The sequence below is a fragment of the Schistocerca piceifrons genome, chromosome X, assembly GCF_021461385.2.
Source record: "Schistocerca piceifrons isolate TAMUIC-IGC-003096 chromosome X, iqSchPice1.1, whole genome shotgun sequence".
In the NCBI taxonomy this organism is placed as follows: Eukaryota; Metazoa; Arthropoda; class Insecta; order Orthoptera; family Acrididae; genus Schistocerca; species Schistocerca piceifrons.
The window spans coordinates 831,982,526-831,988,525 of NC_060149.1; the positions used below are offsets into that span (position 1 = coordinate 831,982,526).

General features: G+C 41.0%; 1 protein-coding gene across 1 annotated transcript in view; it reads right to left on the reverse strand.

The window, feature by feature from the left end:
* Positions 1 to 4,531, reverse strand: part of LOC124722729 (dual specificity protein phosphatase 10) — a 228,982-nt gene extending 224,451 nt beyond the window's left edge. The window contains exon 1 of the mRNA XM_047247870.1: positions 4,387 to 4,531. The gene's annotated coding sequence lies outside the window, so the exon portion shown is untranslated. The remainder of the gene's footprint in view (positions 1 to 4,386) is intronic.
* Positions 4,532 to 6,000: the final 1,469 nt, after the last annotated feature.

Sequence of the window (6,000 nt, forward strand, 5' to 3'; positions counted from 1 at the left end):
GATGAAACACGCATACATCATTATAGAAGTTTCGAAATTTTTATTCCTGTGGTGTTTACTGCTAAATAGTTTCGTATATAAAATAGGACATTAGACACATTTAAAAATTATGGTTCTTCATTTTAATCATATTCAGTTATAATAATAAACAGTACATATAACAATTATTTAATACAATACTTTGTTTCATATTATAATAAGAAGAAATATTAAGAAATTTATTTTAATGTCAAAGTGCCTTCACTCTACAAGACGTGAACCCAGTCCCTTCACTTCCAAACATCAAGGGTTTTAGTAACACAGGTAGATCATGAAATCAGGTGTTTAATTTCACATATGCTCATGAAACATTAAGGATCTGATATTAAAACAAGCTGTCCTCTGGAGCTCCTTATTTTATGCATATAAATCAGTTTGGAAACACACTCTTCAACAGTCCATTTGGCAATGGAGGGAAGTGTGTCTGTGGGGGAGGGGAGAGGAGTGAATAGTGCAGGGAGAGACAAGGAGTCGAATACAGTAAGTGGGTTCAGATAGATGTAAGCTGTACAAAAATTTCCGCTACCAGTCACAAAAAAAGATTATTTATTCGTCACACTCAGTGCAAATGAGTGGAGAAACTGTCACCACAGCACAATTATAATAGGGATGCTTCATCCTTATGTATATTTTCGACAAATGCTGCTTTGCGACGTACAATTGTTCCACTTGTATCTGTTTCGTCACCAGAAAATAATTTTCTTTGTATTCAAACAGTGATCTCCAGCAATATAAACATGTACATGAAAGTACAAACACCTGAGGATGGGCACAAGCCCGAAACCGGTCGTGTGCCGAATAAATAATATTTTATTGTGACTAATAGCGGAAATTTTTCTACATTCTAAAAGGAACAGTCACGGAGTTCAACAGCATCCACTGTGGATAAAATTCAGTACATGTAAGTTGCACTAATTATAGATATGATGAAACGATAAGGCTTGCACAGGATAGACACCTGCATCAAACTGCAACAACATTATTCCTCTCAATTTCAGCCTCAGTTTCTAGATTCCATCCTTAATTTCTCTGCAATTTTACCGTCTGAATTAAAATATTCTTGCTGTTGTTTGAGAAATTATACGATTTTTTATCTCCTTCACTGAACTTATAGGCTTTTTCTCTTGTTTTTCCACATTAATGATTATCACTACAACTGCTTCACAATCACATTTGCCATTTTGAAGGTTTTACCCCTGTGTGAGGTCAACAATTTATTACCAACAAAGGTGGATTTCCAATGTATGTGTTTTTTCAAGGTTTTGCTGTGTGAGTGCATCATTTAAACGCTGCATGGGGTATTTCTGTACGAGCTCTAACCGAAATTCAGTATTGTACCTCTTCCGCCACATGTCAAACAAAATGTTCACGGACACTGACGCAGAAAAACATGCACCAAGAACATGTAGCTGCACAACAATTGCTAGGATTATAACTTAAAAATGGCAACTCGTCACAGCGTAGATAAACATCTCTTTTGTGAGTAAAGAGTGAGTCAGCGGAAAGAACAGCAGCTAAGTACGCGACAGACAGACTTCCAGTCCAAAGGTGTGTCTCAATGTGTTAATAGGGCTTTCTCTGTCGCTTTTGGCAAGGACTTATTAATATGAAGAATACTAACCTTTATTTTACCATGGTCGTGGTATTTTTTAGGAAATTATCCCCACGAAAGTTCCTCGAATTTTAAATGTAATGTTTCATGTGGTAGACAACGCCTTTCCTACAGTTCACTATTGGATTTTGTTGATCTCCAATCGCCCTCGTACTGACTACAGAGATTCTGCACTATTGGAGCATCTAGCTGCTCACTGAAATTTTTCAATTTCTTCAGTGTGTTGCTAAATAAGAAACACAAACAAATGGAAAGCACTCCAAGAAGCGTATTTGAAATTACTTAGTTAAACCAAAACCCCACACAAACATTTCATATGACCATAAAATGGCTTCCATATTAGAAGATTCACTAATTCTTCCGGTCTTATATTACATCCACCCAAGTTATAAAGAGTAATGCCAGCTTTACCATCATTGTTATACTCTTACAATTCAAATCAAATGCGATTACGGTTTCACGTTGTACTCTGTTTATGTTTGTGAGCTCTCAGTAGGCGTATAGTATACTAACTTTCTGCTTTCTGTAGACTTTCTCGAATTTCACATAAGGTATCACGACAGCGTCGTATGCGACCACTGATACAGACTATTGACTTCATCAACGTCATTTTTATGTACAATGGGACCAGCAGTGATGATAAAAAAGTTTTCAGGTGAAGATCTTTTACAATGGTGACATTCAACTGTCGTAATGGAAGAGAGTATTACAACGTTCGTCGGGCAGCGCTTTTCAGAATCGGTTTCATTTGGAAAAAATTGTTCGTGTCTTAACGTCAATCATCACGCGTGACTCTAGGTCTTGTAAATGTCAGCGAGGAGACACTTGCACATTTAAAAACAAGCACAGCAACGCGCATACCTCAAGAATGCTTCGCGAACATTGTGTATTCTATTGGTACACATGTAATAATTAATTCCTAAGCTTTCACAATGTTGTCGCACAGTGAGAATTTAGTGGTTTTCCACAACTAACATGATACCTGAACATACGAAGTATGCATTCCATTGCAAGCTCCAAGAATAACGTACGTAAACCTAAACATGTGTTGATACATGTTAATGTGTTGATACAGCTTGATAAGAAAAGTCACTCAAAAGAGTTTATGGAATGTAAAAAATGACGAAAAGTTGTCTAAACAGAATTGAGAGTTTCATTCTGCGAGAGATTATGGAGTCTCACCAAACGGTACCTAAATGGTGTGCTCGACCTTTTAACTCAGATAACAAAGTTTCTGTCGATAATCAATCACCTGTATTCGACGTGAGAGTACTCTTTCTTCAACGATATCGACAATAACGAAAATTATTGACGCGGTGAATAAAAGGAGCACCCTTGTGTCACTACCGAGTAGCTCTCACTTAGCAGCATTCCTAATAAACAATTATTCCGCAACAGACTATATAAAAGATCTTTGTGCTACTATTCAATGTACTTAAGCACCTTCCAACGCTCTATTTCTTTGCAGGTAATAGTTTGCATCTCGGGAATAAGCATTCATCTCTGGCTGTTGCCATCAATTACGTCACGAAAATGCCTCTGGAAACATTTTAGAAAGAAATCAGCATGTGACAGTAACGTGGAGGGGAAAATGTGGCCAACTGTGTCTGACTCACCGTCTAAATTTAACGTCTGCGGAACTTTCTGTGCTGCTACGGAGACAACCGAACATGGCCGAAGTCTTTCGAGCGGTGAGCAAAGCTCCAGGAATCTCGATACAGACAGGTGCAGTCTAGGCACGTGTTTCTACTCTCTCTCTCTCTCTCTCTCTCTCTCTCTTTCTGTGCTTGTTTTTGTGTATGTTTTAATATGAATGACAATAAGTGTGAGCTTAGCAGCTCTTCAGATCGATTTAACCCGCAGTACCAAATTTACTTAACACTATGCACGAAATTTCTACTTCTGTGTTAAAGATCCGGGTTCTCTTAAAATGTCAGCTGTGTATGTCACCTCATCTTTCTAACGTATGGAATTAAAACAAACGTCAGAAAGGAAGCGTGAATAAAACCGCCATAAACGTGACTGGAATAAATTGTGCGTGTCTGGCAGGTAACACATGCCCACTTCCGTGCTGCCCAGCGAACGTTTGTGTTCCATGTTCCTGTTTTTGTACACAATAGTTCGCCTGACATCTACTGTCGGGCTCATCAAAATGAGAAGTCGGGCAAGTGGCAAACAATTTCATCTCGAAAATTGTGACTTCCGTGGACTGACCACTACAACAAAAAATTCGTGACGATTATCGAACATAAGTGTTAAGTGGAACCGTGTCTCATTAAGTCTGTACTACATCCACCACCCGAAACAGGACGAAAAAACATCACATTTATCTCCAATACATTACTACACGTACTTACATCCTTTAATCAGCGTAGTATAGATGCGGCCTATTAGCATTGTATAAGCACAGGTACGTCTATGACATGCTTTTCTATTTATTTGACATAAAGAATAAAATTTAAATATTTGTTTGTGTGTGTGTGTTTTGCGAGGGCTTGTGTTTAGCCACAAAATAAAGCGTCATACAATCCCAAATACGTTGACACAAATCCGTCTGTACAATTGTTTCGCTCTACGCGTGTTTCTTTCTTCACTCGCCACGGGAAACATGACGGGTAATATTGCTGACTAAAGCGACGACTAGATTTAAAAGCAATTTACAACTTTCTGACATTTTTAATGAAATGGAGAAAAGAAGTTATAATCTGAAGGGACACTATGATGGTTGTACTTACCTGTCTCAAAAATGGAATGTGAAGAGGAGAGCACAATAATCCGAAAGGTGTAGTTTAGTTCCGCAAACACTTGCACAGCGCACGCACGCACTCAAAGTAGCTGGCGCCGACGCCAAACAGTGCGACACCCATGCTGCCGCTAGGCTTGCCGATTTCTAACTGCGTGACTCAGCCGCGCAGCTAGCGGCCGGCGCGCCGCGCGCCTCTGCTGCCACGCAGGGGGGGAAGTGGACGCAAGTTGCTTCCTCGTCCTCATTCATGAAAGCTCTCAACGGAAGAATGCATTACATTTTGCTTACACCTGCCTCTGTCTTCCTCAGTGGTGGTTGCTTCGAGCCACATTTCGTAAACTGTCCATATTCTATTCACGACTTTGAAGATGGTGAATTTCGTTTAGTGCGCTAACTACCGTATTGAAGAGGAGCCACTGAAAATGGGACTGTCATACCTGCGGAAGTGGCATTAGAGATCGCCCATTTGTCCGACGGGTCATAGAGAACAGACTAATTAATGTAATGCGAATGATTGGAACCATTGTGATCCTCCTATATGGCCAGCCGCTGAGACTGAGCGATTCTGGGTGCTTCGGTCTGGAACCGCGCGACTGCTACCGTCGCAGGTTCGAATCCTGCCTCGGGCATGGATGTGTGTGATATCCTTAGGTTAGTTAGGTTTCAGTAATTCTGTGTTCTAGAGGACTGATGACCTCAGATGTAGTGCTCAGAGCCATTTGAACAATTTCGCCTATATGCTGTTAAAACTAGCCATAGTCGTATGTGTGGTGTCACCTCCAGACACCACACTTGCTAGGTGGTAGCCTTTAAATGGGCCGCGGTCCGTTAGTATACGTCGGACCCGCGTGTCGCCACTATCAGTGATTGCAGACCGAGCGCCGCCACACGGCAGGTCTAGTCTAGAGAGACTCCCTAGCACTCGCCCCAGTTGTACTTTGCTAGCGATGGTTCACTGTCTACATACGCTCTCATTTGCAGAGACGACAGTTTAGCATAGCCTTCAGCTACGCCATTTGCTACGACCTAGCAAGGCCCCCTATTCAGCTACTATAATTAATATCTTCAAGAATGTATTCTGAACAGATAATTTTGTGAATCATGTACCGTCAAGAGCGACGTTCATCATTAATGGATTAAAGTTAAGTATCAAACTAATTACGTCCGCTTTCTGAAATCTCATTCCTTGTCATGTTCCAGACCTCACGTCAGTATAGTTCTTCCCTCCTCACGGCAGCCTGCGTGAGCTAAAACGCGTGCTTTTCGGCCGTCACTCGTAACACGGTGTTGGCTCTTTTGCTAACACAAAAGAATGTACCCCTGTCATCAAAATGAAGTTGCAGACGGCAGTTGAATCTGTCACCGGAGGCCATCTGCGAATCGCGATATTCGTGGTACACTTTCGAGATGGTGACATGTGAAAAGATTAATAACCACACGACCTTGGACATCGAGAGTTCCTCTCGTCGGGTACCCACGATCTACTCTGGACCAGACGTAAAAGAAACGATAAGTGACACAGGAAACCCACGGATCTTTGGATGAGTAATCTGAGCTATCCAACCCGGACTGGACGTTAGTTCTGAAATTCCAAGATGCCGAG